General features: G+C 34.1%; 1 long non-coding RNA gene across 1 annotated transcript in view; it reads left to right on the forward strand.

Moving 5' to 3' along the window:
* LOC130708255 (uncharacterized) overlaps window positions 1–16790 on the forward strand; it is an 89301-nt gene extending 72511 nt beyond the window's left edge. The window contains exon 3 of the long non-coding RNA XR_009008403.1: window positions 16687–16790. This is a non-coding gene — a long non-coding RNA (uncharacterized LOC130708255). The remainder of the gene's footprint in view (window positions 1–16686) is intronic.
* The last annotated feature ends 10730 nt before the right edge of the window (window positions 16791–27520 follow it).

The following is a 27520-nucleotide window of genomic DNA, read 5'->3' on the forward strand; positions in this document are numbered from 1 at the left end:
TAATCACCCAAAGTTCATAGTTTACAGTATGATTCACTCTTAGTGTTGTACATTCTATGGATTTGGACAACTGTATAATGACGTGTATCCATCATTATAATGCCATACATAGCATTTTCACTGCCCTAAAAATCCTCTGTGCTCTGCTATTCATCCACCCACTCTACTCCTGGTAGCTACTAATATTTTTTACAGTCTCTATAGATTTGCCTTTTCCAGAATGTTATATAGTTGTAATCATGCAGTATATAGCCTTTTCAGATTGGCTTCTTTTGCTTAGAAATATGCACTTAAAGTTCTTTCATGTCTTTTCATGGATTTATAGCTTATTTCTTTTTAGCACTGAATAATATTCCATTGGATGGATCACAGTCTATTTATGCATTCACCTACTGAAGGACATCTTGGTTGGTTCCAAGTTTTGCATTTATGAATAAACCTGCTATAAACATCTGTGTGCAGATTTTTGTATGCACCTAAGTTTTCATCTCATTTGGGTAAATACCAAGGAGTACAATTGCTGGATCAGATGATAAGAGTATATTTAGTTTTATAAGAAACTGCCAGACTGTCTTCCAAAGTGGCTGTACCACTTTACATTCCCACCAGTGATGAATAAGGGTTCTTGTTGCTCCACAACCTCACCAGTATTTGGTACTGTCAGTGTTCTGGATTTTGGCCGTTCTAATAGGTGTGTTGTGGTATCTCATTGCTGTTTTAATTTACATATCCCTGATGACATATGATGTGGAGCATCTTTTTGTATGCTTATTTGCCATCTGCATATCTTCTTTGGTGAGGTTTCTTTAACACCTATGACCCATTTAAAAATCAGGTTGTTTGTTTTCTTATTGTTGAGTTTTAAGGGTTCTTTGTATACATCGGGTAACAGTCATTTATCAGATGTGTCTTTTGCAAGTATTTTCTTCCAGTTTATGGCTTGACACTATCTTTCACAGAGCAGAAGTTTAATTTTAATGAAGTCCAGTTTATCAATTATTTCTTTCATGGATTATGCCTATGACATTGTAACAAAGAAGTCATCACCATACCCAAGATCATCTATGTATACCCCTATTTTTTTTTTGTTTAAACATCTTTTTTGTTGTTGTTGTTGTAATGTGATTTTTTTTTTAAACATCTTTATTGGAGTATAATTCCTTTACAATGGTGTGTTAGTTTCTGCTTTATAACAAAGTGAATCAGTTATACATATACATATGTTCCCATATCTCTTACCTCTTGCATCTCCCTCCCTCCCACCCTCCCTATCCCACCCCTCTAGGTGGTCACAAAGCACCGAGCTGATCTCCCTGTGCTATGCGGCTGCTTCCCACTAGCTATCTATTTTACATTTGGTAGTGTATATATGTCCATGCCACTCTCTCACCCTGTCACATCTCACCCCTCCCCCTCCCCATATCCTCAAGTCCATTCTCTAATAGGTCTGTGTCTTTATTCCCGTCTTGCCACTAGGTTCTTCATGACCTTTTTTTTTTTTTCCTTAGATTCCATATATATGTGTTAGCATACTGTATTTGTTTTTCTCTTTCTGACTTACTTCACTTTGTATGACAGACTCTAACTCCATCCACCTCACTACAAATACCTCCATTTCATTTCTTTTTATGGCTGAGTAATATTCCATTGTATATATGTGCCACATCTTCTTTATCCATTCATCCGATGATGGACACTTAGGTTGCTTCCATGTCCTGGCTATTGTAAATAGAGCTACAATGAACATTTTGGTACATGACTCTTTTTGAATTATGGTTTTCTCAGGGTATGTGCCCAGTAGTGGGGTTGCTGGGTCGTATGTATACCTCTGTTTTATCTTCCAGGAGTTTTCGTTTTGCATTTTACATTTAAGTATGTGATCCATTTTGAGTTAATTTTTGTGAAGGGTGTAATGTCTGTGTCTAGATTAATTTTTTTAATATATTATTTTTAATTGAAGTATGGTTGATTTACAGTGTTGAGTTAGCAAAATGATTCAGTTATATATGTGTGTATTTGTGTATATATATATATATATATATATATATATATATATATTTCTTTTTCAGATTCTTTTCCATCATAGTTATTACAAGATATTGTATAAAGTTCCCTGTGCTATACAGTAGGTCCTTGTTGGTTATCTATTTTATGTATAATAGTGTGTATCTGTTAATCCCAAACCCCTAATTTATCCCTCCCCCCCACTTTCCCCTTTGGTAACCATAAATTTGTTTTCTATGTCTGTGAGCCTATTTCTGTTTTGTAAGTAAGTTCGTTTTGTATCATTTTTTAATTTTTAATTTTATTAACTTATTTGGTTGTGTCGGGTCTTAGTTGCAGTTACAGCACGTGTGTGGGATCTAGTTCCCCGACCAGGGATTGAACCAGGGCCCCCTGCATTGGGAGAGTGGAGTCCTATCCACTGTGCTACCAGGGAAGTCCCCCTGTATCATTTTTTTAGATTCCACATATAAGTAATATAATGTATTTGTCTTTCTCTGTCTGACTTACTTCACTTAGTATGATAATCTCTAGGTCAACCCATGTTGCTGCAAATGGCATTATTTCATTCTTTTTAATGACTAATATTCCATTATATATATACGTCACATCTTCTTTATCCATTCATCTGTCCATGGACATTTAGGTTGCTTCCATGTCTTGGTTGTTGTAAATAGTGCTCTATGAACACTGGGATGCATGTATCTTTTCGAATTAAAGTTTTCACCTTTTCTGGATATATGCCCAGGAGTGGGATTTCAGGATCATATGGTAACTCTATTTTTAGTTCTTTAAGGAACCTCTATACTATTCTCCATAGTGGCTGCACCAATTTACATTCCCACCAACAGTGGAGGGGAGTTTCCTTTTCTCTACACTTTCCCAGCATTTATTATTTGTATAGATTTATTGCTTTGCATGTGGATGTTCAGTTGTTCCAGGACCATTTTTTGAAAAGACTATCTTTGCTCCATTGCATTGCCTTTGCTCCTTTATTGAAGATTGGTTAGCTATATTTATTTGGGTCTATTTCTGGGCTGTCTATTCTGTTCCATTGATCTTTTGGTCTGTTCTTTTGTCGATACCACACTGTCTTAGTTACTGTAGTTTTATAGTAATTCTTGAAGTTGAGTAGCCTAAGTCCTCCAACTTTGTTCTTCTCCTTCAATAATGTATTGACTACTCTGGGACTTTTGCCTATTGATGTAAACTTTAGAATCAGTTTGTCAATATCCACAAAATAATTTGCTGGGATTTTGATTGGGATTGCATTGAATCCATAGCTCAAGCTGAGAAAATTGTCTGACATCTTGACAATATTGAGTCTTCCTATCCATGAATATGAAATATCTCACCATTTGTTTAGTTCTTTGATTTTGTTCATCAGAATTTTATCTTTTTTCTCATATAGATTTTATGCACATTTTGTTAGATTTGTACCTAAGATTTTGTATTTTTGAGTGCTAATGTAAATAGTATTGTGTTTTTAACTTCAAATTCCACTTGTTTATTGCTGGTATATAGACAAGTGATTAACTTTTGTATATTAATCTTATGTCCTCAAACTTTGTTATAATTGCTATTAGTTCCAGGAGTTCTTTGTCAATTACTTCAGATTTTCTACATAGACAATCATGTCTTCTGTGAACAAAGATAGTTTTATTACTTCCTTCCCAATCTGTATACCTCTTATTTCCTTTTCTTGCCTTATTGCATTAGCAAGGGCTAAGAAGTAGTGAGAGGGGACATCCTTGTCTTGTACCTGATCTTAGTGAGAAAAGTTAGTGGAAATGTTTTTCACCATTAAGTATGATGTTAGCTGTAGGATTTTTGTGAATAGTTTTTATCAAGTTGAAAAAGTTCTTCTTTATTACTAATTTACTGAGAGTTTTTATCATAAATGCATGCTGGATTTTGTCAGATGCTTTTTCTGCATCTACTGATATGGTCGTGTTATTTTTCTTTTTTAGTCTGTTGATGTGATAGATTACAATTAATTGATGATTAATAGATGAACCAGTCTTGCATACTTAGGATAAATTTCACTTTGTCATGGTGTATAATTCTTTTTATACCTTGTTGGGTTTGGTTTGGTGATTTTGTTTTTGTTGTTGAGGAATTTTACATGTTCATGGGAGATATTGGTCTGTCATTTTCCTCTCTTGCAGTGTTTTTCTCTGGTTTTGGTATTAGGGTAGTAGTGGCCTTATAGAATGAATTAGGAAGTATTCCCTCCGCTTCTGTCCTCTGAAAGAGATTGTAGAGTATTGGTACCTCATATTTTCAACCTTCATTTTTCTTCTTTTCTTGTTTTTAATTTCCAAGCTATCAAAGAGGTAAATCCATGCTAGTTAATGAATGTTGATAATTAAAAGTGTGCTGTATGTCTATCCCTTCCCAGATAATTTGTACAGATTACAAAAGTCTTTTGTATATAATGCTGACATAAAAAAGAGAATTTCATTCCAGGTTTCGGGTTAAGAGGGGTCAGAGAGAGAGGAGGGAGAACTATGGCAGCCAGCAGAAGAAGTTTTGGTGCAGGATTTCTTTTGTGATACCCACATTCTATCCCAGTATGTTACCTGACTCTTATTCTGCTGGCTTGGAGCCTGCTTTATGCACACCTCTGAAGCCTTTTGCATTTGTTTTGTTCTGAATGTACTTAATCTGTGTTTCAAAGATATTTACTTATATTTTTTCTTTCTTTACAAACTTCATTTAAAACATCCTCTTTTGCTGTCTTAGCCTGTAATCAAGCCTTACAGTGGGAGAGACTGAAAAACTCTGTCAACCCCAAAGCCATAATTTCCATTTATAGAAACAGAGCCAGTTTTTTGAAGGTATGTAATTCCTATGTGGAAGGAAACAGGCTTGTTTCCTCTCTTTTTGGTATTTTAAAAAATTATTTATATATTTATTATTTTTTGCAGGATCAATTATATAACCATTCAGATAATTTAGATCTTTCCAAACTTGACTTCTGAATATGCTAGTTGATTGAGATAAAGACTTCCCCCATCAGTTTATCTAAACAACAGCTTTAGTTCTATTTTGTATGATACGTATGTCTCACATGGAGGAAGTATTCAATAAACATTTGCTGAATTGATGAATGAATACCTGTTCTTGCCAGATGTTTACAGGGTAGAAATGATAAGTGAACATGAATGTTGTTACTTTCATTGAATGAAATCTCTCCGCAGATCCTGTGGTTCAATGTTTTCTTTGACTTAGGAGAGAAATTAAAGAATGACATTTTAAAAGTCTCTGGATTAGAGTGCTACCAGTGCAAGATTTGGAAGGTCAGCTTCATATGTATCTTACTTCTTACAGGGCAGCTCTGTTCTGTGAGGTGGCCCAGGGATGTTAAGTACCCCTATCTTGTTGCTTCACCGTCCCTTAAAGCAGTGCTTCTTAAACTTCGCATGTATATACACCACATAAAAATCTTATTTAAATGCAAATTATGTCATTTATTAACCAACTGTAGGCCTGGTATTCATTGTTTTGTCAGGTACTTTATGCTTTGTCTTAATGCAGAATGAGAGCCTGCTGAAGCTTGTTATTTCAATTTATTTTCTTAAGATATGAATAATCAGTAGCATAAATAGCTACATTTATTTCTCCCAGAGGCACAGTTCAATCTTTGGGTTGATTATGAAGCACTAAATCTTCTCGTTTGGATACTGTGGGAATAATTGAATGCCATTAATGATCAGTGAAACTAGTCTGTGTGCTGTCCTTTAGGGCCTGTTAGAATAGGCTTGTATACTAGTTCAAATCTCCCTTTGTGATTTATTTATTAAACTGAACTGTATTCTTCCATAGGTCAAGGCCTTGGTATTTTGTGGATATCTTTGCCTCCATAATAATCTTCTTCCAAACTCTAGCTGCTGCATTCGTTATTTCATTTCCGCTGACTTTAAATTGTTGATGTCTGCCAAATTTTGTAACTTCCCAGAGAAGAAAGGGAAATTAAACATGAACCATAGTGCATTTGAACAAAATACATGCTACTGTTAAAGGTTGAGTGAATAAATATATACTGAGAAGTCTCTAGGTATGGTCTCTTATTAAGAGTCTTTGGTTTATTTGATTCCACATATTCTTATTTTAACATATCAGGTTCTTTAAAAAGGTGGAATTTTTTACTATCACAGGCATTTTTACCCAGATGAGTATTTTATAGTAGAAAAGTGACCACTTGCACAGAGAGTTTAGCAGTTGGCCATGTAGATAATAGGATGACAATTGCTTCTAGTTAAACAATTGACTATAATACAGTAGACTTACTTGTGAAGGTAAACTTGTAATTGGCCTCAATTGTGGGGAACTCAATTACTACATTTAGGGAGGTGTTCTTTAGTCGTCTGTTACATTTCTTCCTTTGTGAAACGGACTCCATGAGAGTTTATTACTGGAATCTCCAACACTAGAACTAAAGCGAGACCATTCTGGGAATATGATGAAATCCATAGCACTTTTTCAAGAAAAATGTGCACATATAGATACATTCAAATTTCTAAATATAATTTTAGGGAATTTGTAGAACTCAAAAGTAAGATTAAAATTAACTGAAGCTAGGAAGAGAAAAGGGTACAAAAATCAGGTTGAGTTAAAAGGGGAAGGTATCCCTGGTGAGATAAAAGAAAACAAGTAAAGAAAAAGAAATGATAAATAAGTTTAATGTACAGACTGTGCTCTTCAGATTATTAGCCTCTAGCCGTGCATGCTCTACAGATTAACAGTTCTCTGGCACTTCTAAGAAATTACTTACCTCTTAAAGATCAGTGGCAAAAATGAGAAAATGAAAGGAAGTTGCTAATATGTGCCAAGATAAATGTCAATATACAAATGCAGCAGTTATATGTTAAAAATTTATCTCAAAGAACTAAAAAGGGGTGGGGGAAAATATGTATGTATATGAATATTAGTTTTAGTGTTAAAACAGCAAAAATGCAAGCATCCTGTGTTCAGCGATAGAGCACAGATCAATTAAATATGGAATGTTTTTGTCAGTACACTACTATGCAACCATGAAAAATAATGTTGTAGACCAAAGCCTCTCAAATTTTTAAGTACATGTGAATCAGTGTTGTGCTGGTAAATGCTTAACAACTGGCTTTCTGATACAAATTTTGGTTTGAGGTGTTTGATGATTTCCCTGATATAAATATTCTACCAAGGCTGATTTCAAGTTACCAAAGTGATGCCACTGAATGCAGAGTTGGGAAGAAATGTGCACAATTGGCTGTCTTAAGATGCAAGCCACCTCCAGCGTACCACTGAATTATGAATCACCTGTGGTCTCATTTTAATGCAGATTCTGATTCACTAGGTCTAGGATAAAGCCTGGGAATTTTCATATCTAAGAAGTTCTTAGGTCATGCTGCAGCTGCTGTTCTGGGGACAGTTGGAGCAGGTAGGTTGTTGAATAACATCTGTTGACAAGGGAAAAAATGTTCCCAATATATTCCTATATGAAATTAAAACAGGAGACAAAATTGTGTAGATTGTTATACTATATTCTAAAGATATATATATATATATATATATATATATATATCATATAAACATATTGTGTCACATAATATATTCACATATGTCTATATAATATGTATATGCCCAATAAGTTGATAAAAGCATAACTTGTAGGAATGGAATCAAAATGAAATTTTATTTTTGTCTCCTTCAGCCCCTTTAAAATTAATTTAGTGGAGAAAATTTCTCCCCCTGAATGTTAACTTAAAAATGAACTGTCTAAATTACAAAACACAGTATGCATTTAGAAAATAGGATGTGAAGTTTTAACGATCAAAACTCCAAACTTTACGATCAAATCTTCTCTCCTCTTTCAGCCAGCACAGTGTTCAGGTGGGCTACCTGCATTTGGGAAGGGTGTATGGATAGCTTCTCCTCCTCTTCTGCACTTGATCTGAAGTTTTCCCACTTGATGTCAGGCCCTTTCGTGACTGGTGCACGTGGGAGAAAGGAAAGAAAGGGGAATAAGAAAGTTCTCAGTGGAACCCTTAGTGTTGTAAGCTGGCTTTGGCTCTCTGGACAGGCAGATGGTTGACGTGTGACTCTTCCATGGAGCACTTTGGTGGATTCCTCAGATCCTTGTATCTGGGACTTCTTGATGCCATGCCTCAGCATGCAAATTGCTATTCTGTGTGATCTTCCAAGATGTTTTCTGCAATCCCTAGGAATTCTGAGTCCACCTCCAATTTTTCATTGCTGGAGTCTCTTCACCCTTCTAGAGACCCAAGGCAATTCTAATCCCTGCACCTTTTCACATGGGAAATTTTCACTTATCTTTAAACCTGAGCAACTCAGAAAAGTCGAGGCCAAGTCTCATGCAGCAGTGGCTCACCCAGCTCCTCCATCAGAGCAGTCAGCCTTTTCACCTTCTAGATTTTCCCAGGGGAATGTCAGACTCCACCCCCACTTTGGGGTCACATATTAAACTCTCCTATTAGTTCTATTGAAGCGGGGTTCCCTCCTTCATCATTGAGCTCTAGGCGTGAGACAGGCATTCCCAGTGCTTCCCCCTTGGGTATCAGTAGAATGCCCAGCATTTCCGTATCTCTCTCCCCAGATCTTCTCTTGAAAGTCTTCCTCTCTCCTGTTTGGGTTTCATTTTGCATCCCTGATTTGGTGAGAAATTCTAAAAGGCTCGAAAGAATCCTCTCCCTTCGACTTTTTAAAAATTAATAAACTATACATTTGAGTCTGACTCTTCTCTCTGGTATGCAAGATCAGTCATGTTTTGGTCTTGATTGGAATTCAGCTTTAGTAAACATAACACAAACCAGAAGGATGTGCCTCAAAATACTAACATTGGCTATGAAGAGGTGGTGAGGTTATGGGTGTTTTCTTTTGAACTCGTATTTACTTTCCCATTTTTTGTGACTATATCACTTTCATAACTTAAAATGTATTATTGAAAAGCAATGCACTTTTTACTTTTTGGCTTTTTAAATACAGCAGTACATTAGTTGTTTTTATAACTAGTTTGGCTCTTATTTCTTAGTTCATTCTCTAAATGCTGCCCTACTTTATGCCACTGTTAGGAAAATATGTATAAATGTCATGTTTTTAAAGAGCCAGTTTAATATCTGAAAGAGACAGTGAAAAGCTTAGAATTTTATGTTATGCATGTATAAAAATGACTTTTCTTGTTGAAGGCAAACATTGCCTGATTTAATGAAAGTTCTAAAAGCTCTGTGTAACCCTAGGTTTGTCTCTATCTAGAATTCCCTTGTCTTTTTGTGTACCACCTTCTCTAATTTATAAAAAAATGTGAAAGAAATAATACTTTTCCTCCTAGTTAGTAGCAACACACCAAATTTCCCCATGGTTAGGGGAGATGATGGAGAACAGGGCCAGAGTAGGGTATATACAGAATGAATGAATGAATGAATGATGTCATCTTAGCTGACAGGTGGAGCATAGCTTGGAAATCTGGAAGCAAGTGACACTTGGAAATACAGGCAAGGAGACATTGGTGTCAAAACTCATTTGGTACCATGTATTCTCTAACCTCTGGGCTAGAGGTTAGGGTCAGAACTCTAGTCCATAGGGCCTTGGAAAGAATATAGTATTCAAGGCCTGGTTTTGGAAATGTTGTTGTTCTGGGCATTTTATAGAATCAAGATTCTAATTCACTTAATATATCAAACAAGGGGAGTCTTCTCAGTATTTAGTACCAGTGAAAAGACTGGTATGAAGCAGTTATAAGGACCAAAAAGGGAGTAAGAGAATACTCTCGTTATTTGACTTTAAATACAAGATCAGAGTTGGACCAGAAGTGAGGATAATAGATGCTGAATCCTGAGAATCAGAATCCTTAGATTCTACCTGCAGGAGGTTAGATTTAGCTTGGAATGAGGATGGTGGTGAGAGGTTTGAGCTTACAGAAAGGAGAAAGTGTGAAGATAGATGCTGGGGCTTAAAGTCAATTAGGTTTGTGTTTCTCAGTATGATCCTGAAATTACTTACATTTGAACCATTTTGAAGCCTTTCTGAATGTGGATTTTCAGACTCTCTGAACTCTCTCTCTGAGTGTATGTCTATGCTGCATGGCTGTGAAGCATCTAAAGTGTGATTCTTATGTGCTCTGGAGTCCAAGAACCATTAAAACAGGGCATGCCAGTCACCTCACGATGAGCCTTTGGCTTGGACTGTCTTTTGCTTTCAGCTCTGCTGATACTCCCAGCCTTTAATATTCAGCTCAGATATTACCTTTGGTAAAGCTATTCTTAATTTTTCTAGATGAAATGAATTACATACAAAGCCTGATGCTTTTATGGCACTTTCCCTTATTGTGTTTTGGGGTAATATCTTATAGTATAGTTTGTTGTATGTATGGTTCTACCTCTCTTTGGGAAGGGCAGTATGCATTTTGGTCAAGAGTCAGTCAGCCTGGATTTAAGACTCAACTCCACCTCTCACCAGCTGTGTAATTTTAATCAGTTGCTTACTATTTTTTTTTTTTAAGCTTCACTTTCCTTCTCTGTAAAATGGTTGTGAGAATTGGATGAGTTAATGTAAGGAAAGCACTTAATAGTGTGTGGCATACCCTGTATGCTCCAGGAACTTGTGCCATTATTATTTGCTGGGGGCAGATAGCATGTCATATTAATCTCTGTCAGGCACCCAGTGCAGAAGTAGGCGCTCAAGAAAACCGTTGAAATTGAATTGAATTCATCTCACAAAGCAGTTACAAGGTTAGACAGGACAATACCCAAGTGGGAAAGACTCACTTGGTTCTCTGGAAAAAATGCCTGAAAACATGCAATGCAATATTTATGCTTTTGGATTTGAGAGCATGAAGGGATTTAATTAAAGATACCAGAAGGAAAGCAGGGCAAAAGAATTGTCAGAGTTTTCAAAACTAACTCTAAAGTGTGTTCAATATGCTTGTAGTGTATGTCTTGCAGACTACACCTGCTACTCTAAATGATCTATGCCTTTCCTGATTTTTCAGAAGGAGAATACTTAAGAGGTATACCACATAAGTGAATTCATAACTACTAAGCAATGCCCTATTTCCCATTTGACTTCTAGGATACTTGTGTATGAGACCTCAGTTTTCAAGTAACAGACATTTAGTGAATAATAATAAAAATACATACAAAAATGTATAAGATGTGTGGGCTATGCCTGATAATCAGATTTAAGAGTAAACAAATACCAAAAGTTTTAAATTTTATCTTCTATTCATTTACTTACTTATATTCCTTCTTTTTTCTACAAAGGATTTGTAATCACTAAATAGATATTTTTATAAAAGACAGTCTTTTTCCAATGTCCTAAAATTCAGCTTCAGAAAAACATTCTTATAAATGAATCCATTTATATTTTCCACAATCTAGTTAGTCAAAGCTTAGTATGCAAAATTCTTTGCTTTTTAGGTTTATGTTTATTGTGACTTGTCAAAAAGCTGAATACAAAATAAATCTCATGTAATTATATGCATAATTATATAAAATATATAAATATATTATTAAATAAAAGACCAAGGCTATTATTTTCAACAATAAAGATACTTATGGCTTTTTCAATCAAGAATAATTGAGTGATCAGTTTCAGGAGATCAGTGGATAATTTTGTTTGTTGTTAAGTGATTCAGTTGGCAGTAACTGTTCATTTCAAAATTTGTAAAAGACTTTATATTATTTAAAATATTCTCTTTGTGTCATGGATGATATACACTGTTTGACAAGCATTGTGAGTGAAAGCACTTGAATTCTTACAATAAAATGTTCTTTTCAGGTTAAATTTTAAGACTTCAGGACACAAATCTAGTAAAGTGTACTAATGAAACTATATTAACGTTTTAGCCTGTGCTGCAGTATGCAGGTCTAGGTGGTTCTGGCTTGTAGCAGAGGACTTGCCTTCTCAGGATTTTTCTTTTTTCCCACAACAATCCTAAAAGAGAATTGATTCTCTCCAGAGAAATATCAAAACCATGTCTCAGTGTAAAATACCAGTATTCCCACTTCTAGCTTCCAGTCATAATGGAGTAACAGGGATTTACTCTCCTGCCTCTAACAATTTTAAAAATGGACAAAACATACAGAACAACAATTTTCAAAGTGGCCAATAGTCAGCAAAAGGCTAATCTTTGAGGGAAGGAAAAAAAATTAGATAAGCCTTTGATTCCTCATATTATTGCCTAGAGAGAGCTTACAGTCTATAGAGCAGTAAAGGTTAACCCACACAGAACCTGGAGACATCTCTGAGTTGAGGAAACAACGTTGAGAAATTGCAGAATATCAGCTCATCTAGAATTCACATGATGGAATACCAGGAAAGAGAGAGTTGCTTAGTTATATATTCTAAAGATTTATTCTCTAGAGGATTTATTCTCCTTGAGTGTTCAGCTGAGTATTGAGTATTACATATGTGTGAGGAAATTACCAACCACTGGAAAGGAGCTAGTAGAGCAATCCTTGGAGGGCCCAGAGAGCTGGGATAGTTTGTGTTTCCACCGGCCAGAGTAGAGAAATACATAGTTAGAGTACTCAGAAGGGTAATGCGTCAATAGTGGGCACAATTAGTCTTGGACTAAAGGCTGTATTGTTCTTACCTAATAAAGCCTAAAATCAAGCCTCAAAGGGATGAACTTTTCCAAATAACTTTTCTTAGAATAAAACTTACGAATATTCAGTACTCAACAAGGTAAAATTCATAATGTCTGGCTTGCAAAAGAAGCAGAAAAATAGGACACACAATGAAGAGAAAAATCAATCAATAGAAACAGACCCAAGTTACCATATGATCCTGCAATTCTACTCCTGGGCATATATCCAGAGAAAACTCTAATTCAAAAAGATACATGTACCCCAGTGTTCATAGCAGCACTATTTACAATAGCCAAGGCCTAAATGTACATCAAGAGATGAATGGATAAAGAAGATGTGGTGTATATATATATACACACACACACACACACACACACACACACACACACACACACACACACAATGGAATATGACTCAGCCAGAAAAAAGAATGAAATAATGCCATTTGCAGCAACATGGATAAACCTAGAGATTATCATATTAAGTGAAGTAAGTCAGATAGAGGAAGACAAATATCATATGATATCACTTATATGTGGAATCTAAAATATGACACAAATGAACTTATCTGTGAAACAGAAGTAGACACACAGACATAGAAAACAAACTTATGGTTACCAAGGGGATAGCGGGGCAGGGGGTGGGGGGAAGAGATAAATTAGGATTTTCGGATTAACAGATACACACTACTATATATAAAATAGGTAAACAACAAGGACCTACTGTATAGCACAGGGAACTATACTCAATATCTTGTAATAACCTATAGTGGAAAAGAATCTGAAAAAGAATATATATATGTGTAACTGAATCACTTTGCTGTACACCTGAAACTAACACAACATTGTAAATTAACTATACTTCAATTTAAAAGATTAAATAAAAAAGAGACCCAGAAATGACTGAGATGGAATTAATAGACAAAATCATTAAAACCATATTAAAACTCTATTCTATATATTCAAGAAAGTAGGAAAGTAGGAGAAAATGAGCATGTTAAGAAAATAAACATAATATGTAAAAGAGCCCCAATAACACTTTCTAGAGATGAAAAATACATGGTTTAAGATGTATACATGGGATGGGATTAACAGTAGATTAGACACTACAGAAGAAAAGATGAATGAACTTGAAGATGTTGCAATATAAACTATTCAATATTAAACACAGAGAGAAATAAGTCTGAAAGAAAGTGGACAGAGTATCAGTGAGCTGCAGAACAACTTTAGGTGGCCTAATACATGGGAAATTAGAATCCCAAAAAGAAAGGAGGGTGAGAGGCCAGGACAGAAAAAAAATATTAGTAGGAATAATTGCTGAAAGGTTTATCAAATTTGATAAACACTACAGATCCAAGATTTTTAACAAGCCCCAAGCACAAGAAACAAAGAAAATTACCCTCCAGGCCATATAATCAGAATGTTTAAAAGCAGTGATAAAGTAAAAATCTGAAAAGCAGCCAGAGAGGGTGAGAGAAAACACACTATGTACAGAGAAATGAAGTAAGGAATGATAGTGACTTTTCATCAGAAATAATTCAAGGTAGAAGACAGTGGAGTGACATGTTTAAAGTACTGAAAAAAAAAACAACTATCAACCTAGATTTATATACTCAGCAAAAATATCTTTAAAAAAAAGGCAAACTAAAGACATCTTCAGACATAAAAACTAAATGAATTTAACATTATTAGAATTTCATTATAAAGAAATGTTAAAGTGTTGTGCTTCACAGACAGAAGGAAAAGATACCAGAGGGAACTCTGAATCTACACAAAGACATGACAAGTATATTCAAAATGGCAAATATGTGGATAAATATAAAAGATGCAAAGGGAACTCTCAAATATTGTTGTTAGAAGTATAAAATGTTTTATTAACTAGTTTGTTGTATTTTTAAAATTCCATATATAAGTGACATCATACAGTATTTGTCTTTCTCTGTCCGACTTATTTCACTTAGCATAATGCCTTCCAAATCCATCCATGTTGCTGCAAATGGCAAAATTTCATTCTTTCTATGGCTGAGTAATATTCCATTGTATATATATACCACATCTTCTTTACCTGTTCATCTGTCGATGGACACTTAGGTTGCTTTCATACCTTGGCTGTTGTAAATAATGCTGCTATGAACATTGGGGTGCGTGTATCTTTTTGAATTAGTGTTTGTGTTTTTTTTGAATATAAACCCAGGAGTGAAAAAGAAACAGACTCACAGATATAGAGAACAAATTAGTGGCTAACAAATTAGGGGGAGAGGGAAGGATAGAAGGGCAATGTAAGGATAGGGGGAGAAAAGGGTTATTATGGGATTATATAAAATCATGTCTGAAACACTTGAAAATTGTAAAGCACTATAGAATTTAAAGAATCTTTCAGTCAATAAGCCCCAAAAATTTTTTAAAAAGAAGTATAAAATGATACAATAACTTTGGTAAACAGTTTGACAGTTCTTTTTTTAAAGTTACATATCACTTACGGTCTGAACCAGTCATTCTATTCCTATGTGTTTATTCAAGAGAAAAGAAAGTATCATAGCATTTTTATCAGAAATAAATGAAACCTGGAAACACCCCATATGTCTATCAGCAGGTGAAGGAATAAACAAATAGTGATGTATCCATATGATAAATTTCAATAATAGTGAAATATAAGTATCTATAAATATCAAATAGTACTACAGTAATAAAAAGGAATTATTGATAAATGTAAAAAATGGATGAATCTCAAAATTTATTTTTGCCTATAATAGGCTAGAGTACATATTTTATGATTCTATTTATATAAAAGTCTGTAAAATGCCAATTAACCTATAATGAAATAAGATGGGTTGTTGCCTAGGGATTGGGAGTGGAGAGAAAGGACTGAATTATAATGGGACAAGAGGAACTTTTAGAATTTGTATATGTTTGTTTTTCTTGATCATGGTGATGGTTTACCAGGTGTATGAACATATCAGAATTATGTGGTAATGGAGGGTTGGTTGATTTTGCAATAGGAAGATGAGGAAATTCTCTTATGATTACTTCTGTTTTCTCAGGGAATTATAATGCATTACAATCTGCTAAAATTTGAGAGGAAGAGGAGGTTATGGAGGTTTGGTAAGAGAGGGAAAGGTGTAAAATAGTCATTTTGAGATAGTGAAAGCTCTTTTGAGATTAGTTGTCTTCAGTGGTGAACAGGGTGGGGATAGTGGGAGCTGTCCTCTCTGAGTGCAGGCAATAAGGAATGAATTTTCTGTAGAAAATTTTTAAAATAATAAAAAAATTTAAATTTTAACTAATAAACTTTAATTATAAATTTAAATAAAAAATTTAAAATTTAAATTAAAATTGGTTTAAAAACCAATTCAAAGTTGGTCTGCTTTTTATTATCACCTTGTGTAGGCAGTTCTAAAAAATGTCAGTGATAAAGTACTCCTCCCTGGAAAAAAAATGTTTTATTGGTCTAAGTTTTAATCTAAACAATTGCTGTGATTACTCTTGAGTTTTAATAGCTTCAGTTTAGCACATGAACATGTGTTGGATTGCTAATGACTTTATTCTTTAATACATATTCTATTCTACGTGGAAGTTATTTTGGAGAACTCTTATTTAAAAATTACCCCCTGAGCTCCAACACAGAGACTCTACTTCACCTCCTTTAGTAACTTAAAATGGGTTCAAAATCATTTGAGCTTGCTTCGGGCAAGTTTGCTAACATTCTATATATAACGGAGTTGGGAGAAATGAGCAAATAAAATCTAAGTTACTACTGTTAGTTTGGTTTTGCTTGCACCCATAGGCTAGTCAAGACTGGAAAACTTGGGTTATACTTATTTGTGTTATAACATCTTTATGAGAAGTAAATAGAGGCAGATATCCTATTCATCTTTGAGGCATACAAGGGCGTAGGTAAAACACTTAAATATATCCAATTAGTAAAACTGATAAATAGGATTTTAATTCAGGCTTTATTATTCTTTTTTAGTGGCTCATATATTAAAATAAGTCAAAGTACGTGGTATGTAGGAACTATAAGATAAACTTTTTTTACTGAACTCAGTATCGAGATGGTCAGTAAACTTAATACATCAACTTCTCTTTTTTCACAGCTAGTGACATGTACAAGTCTATTCTGGAGCCTCTAGGGGAGAATCCCTTTGCTGGCCTTTTCCAGTTTCTAGAGGCTGCCTTTGGCTCGTGTCTCCCAGCCAGCAATCACATCATTTTAAAATCTGCTTACACCTGAAACTAACACATTATAAATGAACTATACTCCAATAAAAATTAAAAAAAAAACAAAATTAAGGAAAAAAAAATCTGCTTCTATCCTCACATCTCTTTCTGACTCTTGGCCTCCTGTCTCCTGTCTTCCTCTTTCACTTATAAAGACCCTTGTGATTACATTGGGCTCACCTGGACAATCCAGAATCTCCCTATCCTAAAATCCTTAGTGTAATCACATTTGCAAAATCCCTTTTGCCATGTAAGGTAACATGTTCACAGGTCGCAAGGATCAGGATGTGAACATATTTGAGTGGCCATTATTCTGCATATAACACAGCTCAAGATCTCTGACTTATCTGGGGCTCAGGCTTTTGGAAGCCAAAAACCAGAGAGAAAAATCAGGGTTTTTCTATTTTCTTGTAACGTTCCTGCTTGAATGAAAGGAAAGCAAAATACTGAGAGAAAAAAACCCAACAGTCACAAGTCAGTATGGAAAAAAAAATTTTTTTTTTATCATAGAAGACATGTATTGAAAGAACTTGATTAGCTTAATGGAAATGTTTAGTGGAAGTATAAATATTTATTATCAAATATCCTGTTATTATTTAAAAGGGCACATTTACTGTTCTGTTTCTCCACTGAAGAAAATATTGAGGATATGAGCCTCATACAAAAGATTACATGTTAAATAAGTGGAATAAGATAGATCCTATAGTTTCCTTCCCTGAATGTAGGAAAATATCCATTTGGATATTCAAGCATGATTCTCATATGGTAGGGGATTAAAAATTTTTTTGTGATTGATATAGCATTTTGTTGTTAAAATCATGCATGATAGGAATTTCAATTTAAAAAAGCGGCTTTAAATATCCTTTAACTTGTCTCCCTCATCCCCTGGAAGCCTCTAATCTGCTCTTTGTCTCTGTGGATTCTGGATATTTCATATAAATGGAATCATATGATATGTGACCTTTTGTGTCTGGCTTCTCTCTCTTAATGTTTTCAAGGTTCATCCAATTGTAACATTGTGCATTTTCATGGCTGAATAATATTGCACTTCATGGATATACCACAATTTATCTATTCATCAGTTGATGGACATTGGGTTGTTTCTACCCTTTCAGCCATTATGAATAATGCTGATATAAGCATTTTGCATAAGTTTCTGGGTGAACATATGTTTTCATTTCTCTTGGGTATATGCCTAGGAGTGGAATTGCTTGGTCATATGGTAATTCTGTTTTTAACTTTTGAGGGAACTGCCCAATTGTTTTCTACTGCAATTGCTCCATTTTATATTCCTACCAGCGATGTACAGGGGTTCCTATTTCTCCACATCCTCTCAGTACTTGTTATCTTCCATTGTTTTGATTATAGCCATTGTAGTGGGTGTGAAGTGGTATTTCACTGTGGTTTTGATTTGCATTTTCTTAGTGATTAATGATGTTGAGCATCTTTGCATGAGCTTGTTGGTCATTTGTATATCTTTATAGCAGTTTTTCTATGGTAGTCTAAAAGTTAGTATGTCATTTATTTGTGTTTTAACATGATTTATATGGGAAAATGAACAAAATATTGTTTTATAAAGAATGTGATATCTTTGACGTGTCATATTTCAGTATAAACAAATATTTAACTCTGTTTATTTTCTGTACTGTCATGCGGGTGCCCTGGATGATACACTAGTTACAAATAAATGAAAGCAAGATTGAATTCATATAATATTGTTTTGTATGTTCTTTTATCCTTAAGTTCTTGATTACGTTAATCATTTTGTTAGGAAGGTTTTAAAAGGCTGTATGATCAGTCTCTTATTTATATAGATATTGCTATGTAACAAGTGTGAATGTGTAAAATCACTTTCACCAATAAATCATAAATTTAAAAAATTAAAAAATTTAAAAAGCAGCTTTAGCTTGTCATAATAAGCCAAACCACTGAAAATATTAGCATTGTTTTGAGTCTATGTTTTCACCTCTGAGTGAATTAGAAAATTTCAACAATGTTAAGATAGTTTAGGAATCTAAACTATGTTATGATAATTTATCAACTGTACATTTACCCGAATCAGTCAAAACATTAGAAGTAAAACATTTTCCAGATCTTTTATTAATATGACATTATTTCCAACTAAAATTGCACTGTGTTTTGTGTGATTCTTGGGATATATAAGGTTCTTAAATGCCCTAGAACAGTGGTCCTAATCAATTGTTTACCAGCCAACAGTAGATGAAAGGATCTTCAAGTTTTTTGCCTCTGCCATGGTTTGTTTTCTTTTCCCTAACATTTGGTTTATCTAGATTCACTAAATTTAGGCAATGATATTCTTTCACAGTTGGACATTTAAGATTTAAAGCTGTGAAAGGGAAAGTTGTTTTGCTCAAAAAAATCAGTTTGTAGCTTTACCTTATGCTAATCACCAGAATAAATTTTAGACGTATTGAAGAGTTAAGTAAAAAAAATTATAAAAAATGCTAGAGAAAATATGTGTGAAAATTTATCTCAAGATAAGAAGGATTTTCTAAGATAAAATATGTGAAAGGAATAATAAAGTGATAATTCATAGACTTAATGCTGGTTACAGATTTGCACGCAATTTTTGAACATTAAAAGACTATAAATTAATTAAATGCAAATTATAGATTTGGAAAATATATTTGCAGTAAATGTGGTATTTTATGCTAGGGTTTAGCAATATTTTCAATTTTTTCAAAGAAACAACATCTGCCTTTGATAAATTTTTGATTGTTTTTTATTTTACTGATTTCTGCTCTTATCTTTATTACTTCCTTCTACTTTAAGTTTCATTTGCTCACCTTTTTAAAATAATCTTCTTATGGAGGATATTTATTTTTTATTGGGGTGTTATTGACATATAACCTTATATTAGTTGTAGGTGTACAACATAATGATTTGATATTTGTGTATACAGCCATGTACTGCATGACATTTTCCAGGGAGCATTGCCTCAAATTCATAGATTCTTGATTTGTTTATCACAAGCAGTCATCAACCAGGGACATCCTGCTAAAATCATTCTATAGATTATAGATAAACCATAAGTCTCTTATCAACATGGTTACAGGAGATAAGACTAGGTCATCTCCCTTTTTTCTTTCTTTCCTGTTAATGAGAGATAAATCTATTACAGGCCAGTTACTAAACTCATTCCTTCCCAGACATAAACTAAATTAGAAATTGTTAGTCCATCTCCTTGCAAGAAACAAACGTACCAACTAGAATAGGATGAAGTATCAAAATACTCTGTTCAAAAATAGTTTCGATTAATTTTTCGTATCCCTGCAACTCTTTAGTGTGGTTATGTTAATCATTTAAAATACAGATAGATTCATTTGTTTCTGTTTGTATTTGTTTCTGTTTGTAATCCATTTCCCCCTGATCCTTGGTGATTTTATTTATCCTATCTATCTATCTATCTATCTATCTCTTGATTTATTTATTGATGGCAGATAATATCCTTTATTATTACAAAATTCTACTCTTAATCTCATTCTTCCCTCTCCCTTCATCTTTCCTTTGGGTTTTTCTTGATAGGTAAATCTTTGTCCATTCTTTTCATGGACAATCTTTTCAAGTCTTTTTGCTTTAGATATTTCTTATATTTAGAACATGTAGTTGTGTTTTCTTTTTTGATCTAACTCTAAAGGGTCTTTGTATTTAATACATAAATTTATCCTATTTACATTTATTAATATGACAGCTATGTTCAGTCCTAATTATGCCATTTTTTTCCTTTTGGGGGATGGTTACTACATTCTTTCTTGATAATTCCTTTTATTTCTGATTTTTAAAATTTCTGTGTTGAATTTGTAGATCAATTTGGGGCATATTGTCATCTTAATATTAAGCCTTCCAAGCCATGAACAACAAATTACTTTTAATTCATTTAAATCTTGATCCCAAGTAACATTTTTAAAATGTCCATTTATTTTTCAATTGTATCCTTAAGAGAATTTCCCTAGTACACACAAGAAACTGGTAATAGTTGTGGTATGGGGGAGAGACCTAGGTGGTGTGAGACAGAAAGGGAAGAGGACTTATATTTCACTTTATACCCTTTTGCATCTTTTGAATTACATACTCTATATATGTAGAAGTTAATTAAAATTAAATTTACTGAAAATTTGCTCCCAGTTTCTTGAGGTGCAATAAGATGTACAAATATGGAATAAGATATTGGATGGGCCAGGTTTGTGTAATTAGTTTCTGTTCTGCTTTAGTCTCACCTGAACATTGTCTTACCTCTGGCTATTCTATTTCTATTTCTAAACACCTTTCAATTTCATCTTCTTTATCCTGACACACATTCTATTCTATTTTGTGGCTCTTATTCTTCCCGATATTTTAGTAAGTTATTGGCTAGTTTGCTTTCTGCTGGCTTCAGTCAGGTACTTATAACAGGTATAGACATTCTTTGCTCCCTTTTCAATTCCCGCCTATACCCTGCTCCCCACTTCTCCCTAATAACTCTAAGATACTTGCAATTTTATCTTTTGTAGAGTGATGCCCTGTCCTAGAAAGACTGTATTTCAGGTACTTTTTTACTCCTTTTGAGTCATTAATTTGAATTTCCTGATTCCTTCCTTCTATGACTCGAATATTGCAATTTTTTTAAAAAAACAAATGAGTGTTTTTTAGTAGGTAGTCAGACCACATACTCTCTCTGTAAAGTGGATTTTATTTTAAAGCATATGCATATTAGAATACCAAATAAAATGACTCATTTATTTAGTTTTTCATTTATTTTTATACAATTTTAAAGGTTACTTTCCATTTACAGTTATTACAAAATATTGGCTATATTCCCCATGTTGTACAGCACAACCTTAGCCTGTCTTACACCCAATAGTTTGTACCTCCCACTCCTCTACCCCTATATTGCCTCTCTCCACCTTCCCCACTGGTAACCACTAGTTTGTTCTCTGTATCTGTGAGTCCACTTCTTTTTCGTTATATTCACTAGTTTATTGTATTTTTTAGATTCCACATATAAGTGATATCATACAATATTTGAAATGATTAATTTATTAAGTAGATATTTATTGATAAGAAAGATGATTGTGAGATTAAGATACAGTACCTAATAGAGTAAAACATTTAAACGTAAAGAAAATACAAACAGAATATTCTAAGCAATGTATGAACTAGATTTAAACAAATATTTAAAGAAGTTCTGTGACTCTATTCTTCTTTGTAATAAAATTAGTTTTATTATAAAGTAATTTATATTTGTTATAAACAAGTCTGAACATTACAAGTATAAAGAATATAAGTCCTATTATTCTAGTCTCTAAAGATAGCTTTATTAATGGATTTTTTTCCTACATAAGTACTAAAATGTATCAGTAGAGAAAGCTTTCTGCTGAAATTGAATACCAGACCTTTCATGCCTTAATCATTTGTGATGTTGAGTTATTTCATATAATCAAGGACCCTGTAGAGAAGTGATTCTAGGGTTGGTGGGACCGCTCAGGGACGTAGGCACCTAGCCTATCCCCTGCTTTTCTCTACCTGATGGCTTTTCCCCCCAGAGGCTTTTTGTTTCATGATTATAAGGTGACTGCCACAACCTCAAGTGTTACGTCTTCATTCAAGGGCATTACTGGCAGGAGGAAAAGGCTGAGTGAAGAAAGGGGTCTTACTTTCATCAGGGAGAAAAATAATTTCATAAATCTCCCATAGTCTCTTGGTCAGAACTAGATATTTGGCTCATTTGCTATAAAGAAGGCTGAGAAAATGATTATCTGGCAGAGGGTCATGGAATTGAATGGATATTTTCACCCACTTATGATTTTCTTGGGTCTAGGAAAGTTGTTTCTAGAACAGAATTATAATTCTCTCTCTTTTTTTTTTTTAAAGAAACAAGAAGATAAAGGCTCCTGAATAGGTCACTAGCAGTAGCTTCTATACACATTGTATCAATGTGTTTATATAGGATTGGTTTGCCTGTAAGTAATACAGACCTCAGATAACTCTGGTTTAAACAAGAGGGAAATTTACTTTTCTCCTGTAAAAGTTCAGAGCAGGTAGTACAAGGAGTGAGATTCCTTTCAGACTCTACTTTGCCATCTGTAGAAAATGGGCCTCATTCCCATGGTTTGAAACATTAATTCTATTTCAAGCAGTTGCATGAAAAAAGGATAAAGTCAAAAGGAGCCAAAAGGGCATGCACTGGCCGTCATTAAGGTTAGGTTCCCTGAAGCTGCTCTGAAACTTTTGACTTCTATTGCATTGTCTTATTCTTAGTCATCAGACCACACCCTAGCTATTAGGAGAGGCTGAGAAATTCACCTTTTATGATGGGTGGCAATGTACATAGGTAAAAGTTAGTGCCTATTAAAAGAGAAGACTTAAAGAGTGAAATGAATATAGGAGATTGCTGGTAGCCTCTGCCATGTATAGGCATAAAGGAATATTCAATATTATTATTGTTGTAAAAATGGCATCATTCTGAACATATTTATTAGTGTTTTCTGTTTATTTAAAGGAATTGTTTTAAGATAAGGCATGTGTAAGCTGTGCAAAGTCATACCTTTTATTTGTTTTATTTATGCCTAATTTTTTTCCAATTTAGTATTATATTTTGATCAGGACTAAAGAAAACATTTCAGAAAGACACTGAGTTTTCCTAGTGCAGACATTTAAAGAAAAATTTCGGAGCTTATATTTTGGGCATGGCTTGAAATATTAATCATTTCCAAAAAGGATATGGAGAGAAGGACTGAAAGATTTCTCAAAGGCCTTAACACTCTTCAGGTCTTTTAAATCTGTGAAAGCTGTGTGTGTAATCCTGTCACCACAGTGTAAACTGTTGGACAGAGAAAGTCTTCCTTTTTCAAAATTTACTTTCTTTATTCTTTCTGAATGATTACACTCCATATATTAAGATTTTATTGAACAGTTTTGTGTGTGAAAAGAAAAGCCATGGTAATCTCTTTTATGTGTATTTGTTTTTGAAATTGCTTCTCTATAGATTAAATTTTATATCTAAGCTTAGAGGTTAAAAGCAAGCTAGTAATGTAATTGTCCTTTGTCTAGCCTTGTCACAGCCTACTGCAGAAAGCTCATTCAAATATGGATATTTCAACATTTCTGTCAGAAAATAAAATCTTGTTCACATAAATAATGCCATGCCACTGAATCTTTATTAATCCTGGCTTTGTGAAATGATGTTTTAAAATCTACTAAGTATCCTCTAGTTCAAAGAATTGCTTTAGAAGAAAGAGATAACTGTTTTATTACTCAAAGACCATGTGTCTATATACAATGTGTTTTCGATCTCTCTGTCATTGCTTCATTGGTGGAATGCTTGCTTTCAAAAATAAACGAGTTCACTTTTATAACTTGTCCACCAGGCATTCCTCTGAATGATGTTGGTGACCAGCTGTCTGAGAATCTTACTGAGGGTTGGCTTCTGCATGGCACATGACGTCTTCTTCCTAATACTGTGTAAATCTACAATATTCTTTATGGAGTCCCTTAATCACTTCATTATTCCATGTTGCTAAGCAGTCAGCACCTGCTGGGCTGCTTAAAGGAGAATCTGCTTCACATATTTTGCACTACAGTTAACTAGGCTTAGACTTTTGTAATATCACAGATGTTGTGGAATAAATAGGAAGGTCACATAGACTATGGTAAAATTTGGACTCTGCTTTCAAATGGGATTTTTGAAGCCCTTCTCAGTGGCATTGTTTGATATGAGTTTATTTGCTATTTTTTCCTGAAAGTTGGTTACTGTATTAAAATATTAATCATTTACATTCTACTGTATGCAGTACATTGTTCTGGGCACTTTGAGAGGTACCATTGAACAATAAGATAGGATTTTGTCCCCATTCATTCATGCTAACTCATGAAATAATTGTGTGGGATATAGTAAACATTTCTCTTTTTTGCCCCAAAACCACCTCCAGTAGTTGAAGCCTCTTCTACCTCATGAGACTGTGTGTCTCCTACTGGAGAACCTCCCTTCCCAGCCTCCCTTGCATCTGGCCCAGCTCTGACAAGCAGACACACCTCCCCAGATGTAAGATGGACCACTCAGAATGCATTTTGGTGAGGTGAGGCAGTGGCCGCCACTGCATCCTCTCTCCAGAAACAACTGACAACGGTGATGGAGGGATAGTAGGAGTACCTAATGGCTAGCACTGCTGGGGTTGGTGGGATAACCTAAGATGTCTGCATCCATGGGTAATAGATGTGATGTCTTCAGGAAAACAGTTTTATGATATGAGTTTGTGCATTTTCTTTGTTAGGAAATCTCCATGACTAGTTGCTGGACTCTTTCAGATTCTGTGAGTTACTCAAAATATTTAATATAGTGAGAATCACTTTCTATTGCTTGTAACTCAGGACATTGATTGATATAAGAGGCTAAAATGTATCCACCTTTAATGAATAACAAAAGAGTAAAACCCCAAATTTTGGGTTGACATATTAATTTAATATGATGGATATGGACAGAGCTGAAAAAAATAGGAAAGATTCACAGAAAAGGTAGATGTTGAGTTTTGGGGTCTTAATCCACTCAACAAATATCAATACTATGAGCTGTTGATATATACCAGATATGGTACTAAGTGCTTGGGATAATAAAGTGAGCAAGAATGACACAGTTCCTGCCTTCATGAAGCTTACGGTTCAATACAAAAAATCAATCATCATTACAACAGCTCTGGCAACAGCTCCATTGGGAGAATAAGAGGATACAACATGAACTTTTATAAGGAACAGTCAGGTGAGGCTTCCCAAAGGAAAGAGAAACAACCTGAATGATGTGCAAATTAAAATGAACTGTTGGAGGAAGGTTTTTGGGTAATTAGTGTCCTGTTAAAGACATTAGCATTTGTAAAACGATTTACAGTGAGACACAATATAGAACATTTGAAAAATTGAAAAATTTTCTGTGTGGTTGAAATATAGAATATGGAAATGAAAGCAGCTGAGATAATCTGGAGAAGAACCAAATATTTTTCTTCTATATTTAACTGTGATCGTTACAGAGAGTTTACTGATGTTAGTGCTTACGAAAGATAAGATTGAGCCTGAGAATAATATGCAATGTTACGGTGTTAGTATTATTCTTCATAAATAAAGATGATTGCTGATTCTTCAGTACACCTTATTAAGTCCTGATATTCTATATAAACTTGAAATACAGCTTTATATGGGTTTATGCCTGGATAAAAATTGATATGATTATCTGAAGACGATGAATCATTCTAAACAACTCTGAGTCAAGCTATTACAGAGTTGTGCAATCAAGAGATTCTTAACACTTATTTTTAAAATAGATGCAGAACTGACTAGCAAAGTTTGGGAAGGTAGATTTTCTTATCTTAAAATAGTTGGGTATATGTGCAATTTGTGTGTTGGTGTACTGGACCAGAATCCAGTATACTGCTTCCAGGCCAGTAGCAGTGTTCAAATGGATGAAGAGAAACAGACATATTTAAGATATATTTAGGAGGATTTGGTCATTGATTAAAAAGATAAGTGAAGAAGGGGATGCAATCAAGATGTGGCTCCTTCAGGGAGGAATTAAGATTCTGTTATTTTAAGTACTTATACTACTTATACTACCTATGAAGTGCTATACTGTTATTTAAAAGTAAATTTGGATTATTTGTAACTGTATATTGAAAACCCTAGGACAACCACTTAAAGAAGTAAAAAGAAAAGTATAACTAATATCCTAAGAAAGGAAAAAATGTGTCAGTGTAGGTTCATCAATTGTAACAAAGGTACCACTCTGATGGGTGATGTTGATAATAGGGGAGGCTATGCATGTGTAGGTTTAGGGGGGTTTATGGGAAATCTGTGTACCTTCCTCTCAATTTTGCTGTGAACCTAAAACTGATCTAAAAAATAAAGTCTTTAAAAAAAAAGATGTGGCTTCTTCATTTGAAAGACACATACTTCTGGTTCCTAAATGATCTTTCTGTCCACCTGTGATTGATTACCCAGCTGGTATTAAATAAACCTCCTAATGTTTATATTTAAACATATTTCAATTTAATTTTAAAAGTTCAACTATCTTTGAAAACATAATAGTAATATGTCTGAATCTGTTCTTCTTCTCTGTTTTCTAGGAAAACTTTAGGAAAAGACCCAGGAAGCATTTATTTTACTCTAGTGTCTGTGGCAAAATTTGACATTTGCTTTAGATAATACTGGATTTGAATAACATTTAGGCATGTATTTGAAGAGTTGTATGTGATTTATTCATGGCATATAACTATGAAAAATATTCAATAATAATTTACACTGATATAGCACTTTGTATTTCTTTTCAAAGATTTTCTTCATTCATTATTTAACTTTATGCTCACCAAACCTCTGTGAAAGGCAAAATTATCCCCATTGTGCAGATGAGAACACACGGGCTTTTAAAGATTTAATAACTAAGTTCATCCAGGCTATAGGCAGCAGACTTAGACAGAATCTTGGCTTTTCAGGTCCTCATTCAGGGACAAGGAGAAGTGTTAAGCATTATTTTTACATGGTGATAGCTTTCAGAAGGCCAGGGATACATGCTACATAAATGAAGACTCCAGGATTTAGAAAGGAGAGAAGACATATGAATTGCTATCTAGGTATCAAATCACTTAGTTATAATTTGGTAGGTCATTTCTTTAATGTATGTACAAGCTTTATCTAGTCAAGCAAAGTGAGATAGGTGGTTGATCAATTGCC

This window comes from Balaenoptera acutorostrata, chromosome 5 (assembly GCF_949987535.1).
Source record: "Balaenoptera acutorostrata chromosome 5, mBalAcu1.1, whole genome shotgun sequence".
Lineage (NCBI taxonomy): Eukaryota > Metazoa > Chordata > Mammalia > Artiodactyla > Balaenopteridae > Balaenoptera > Balaenoptera acutorostrata.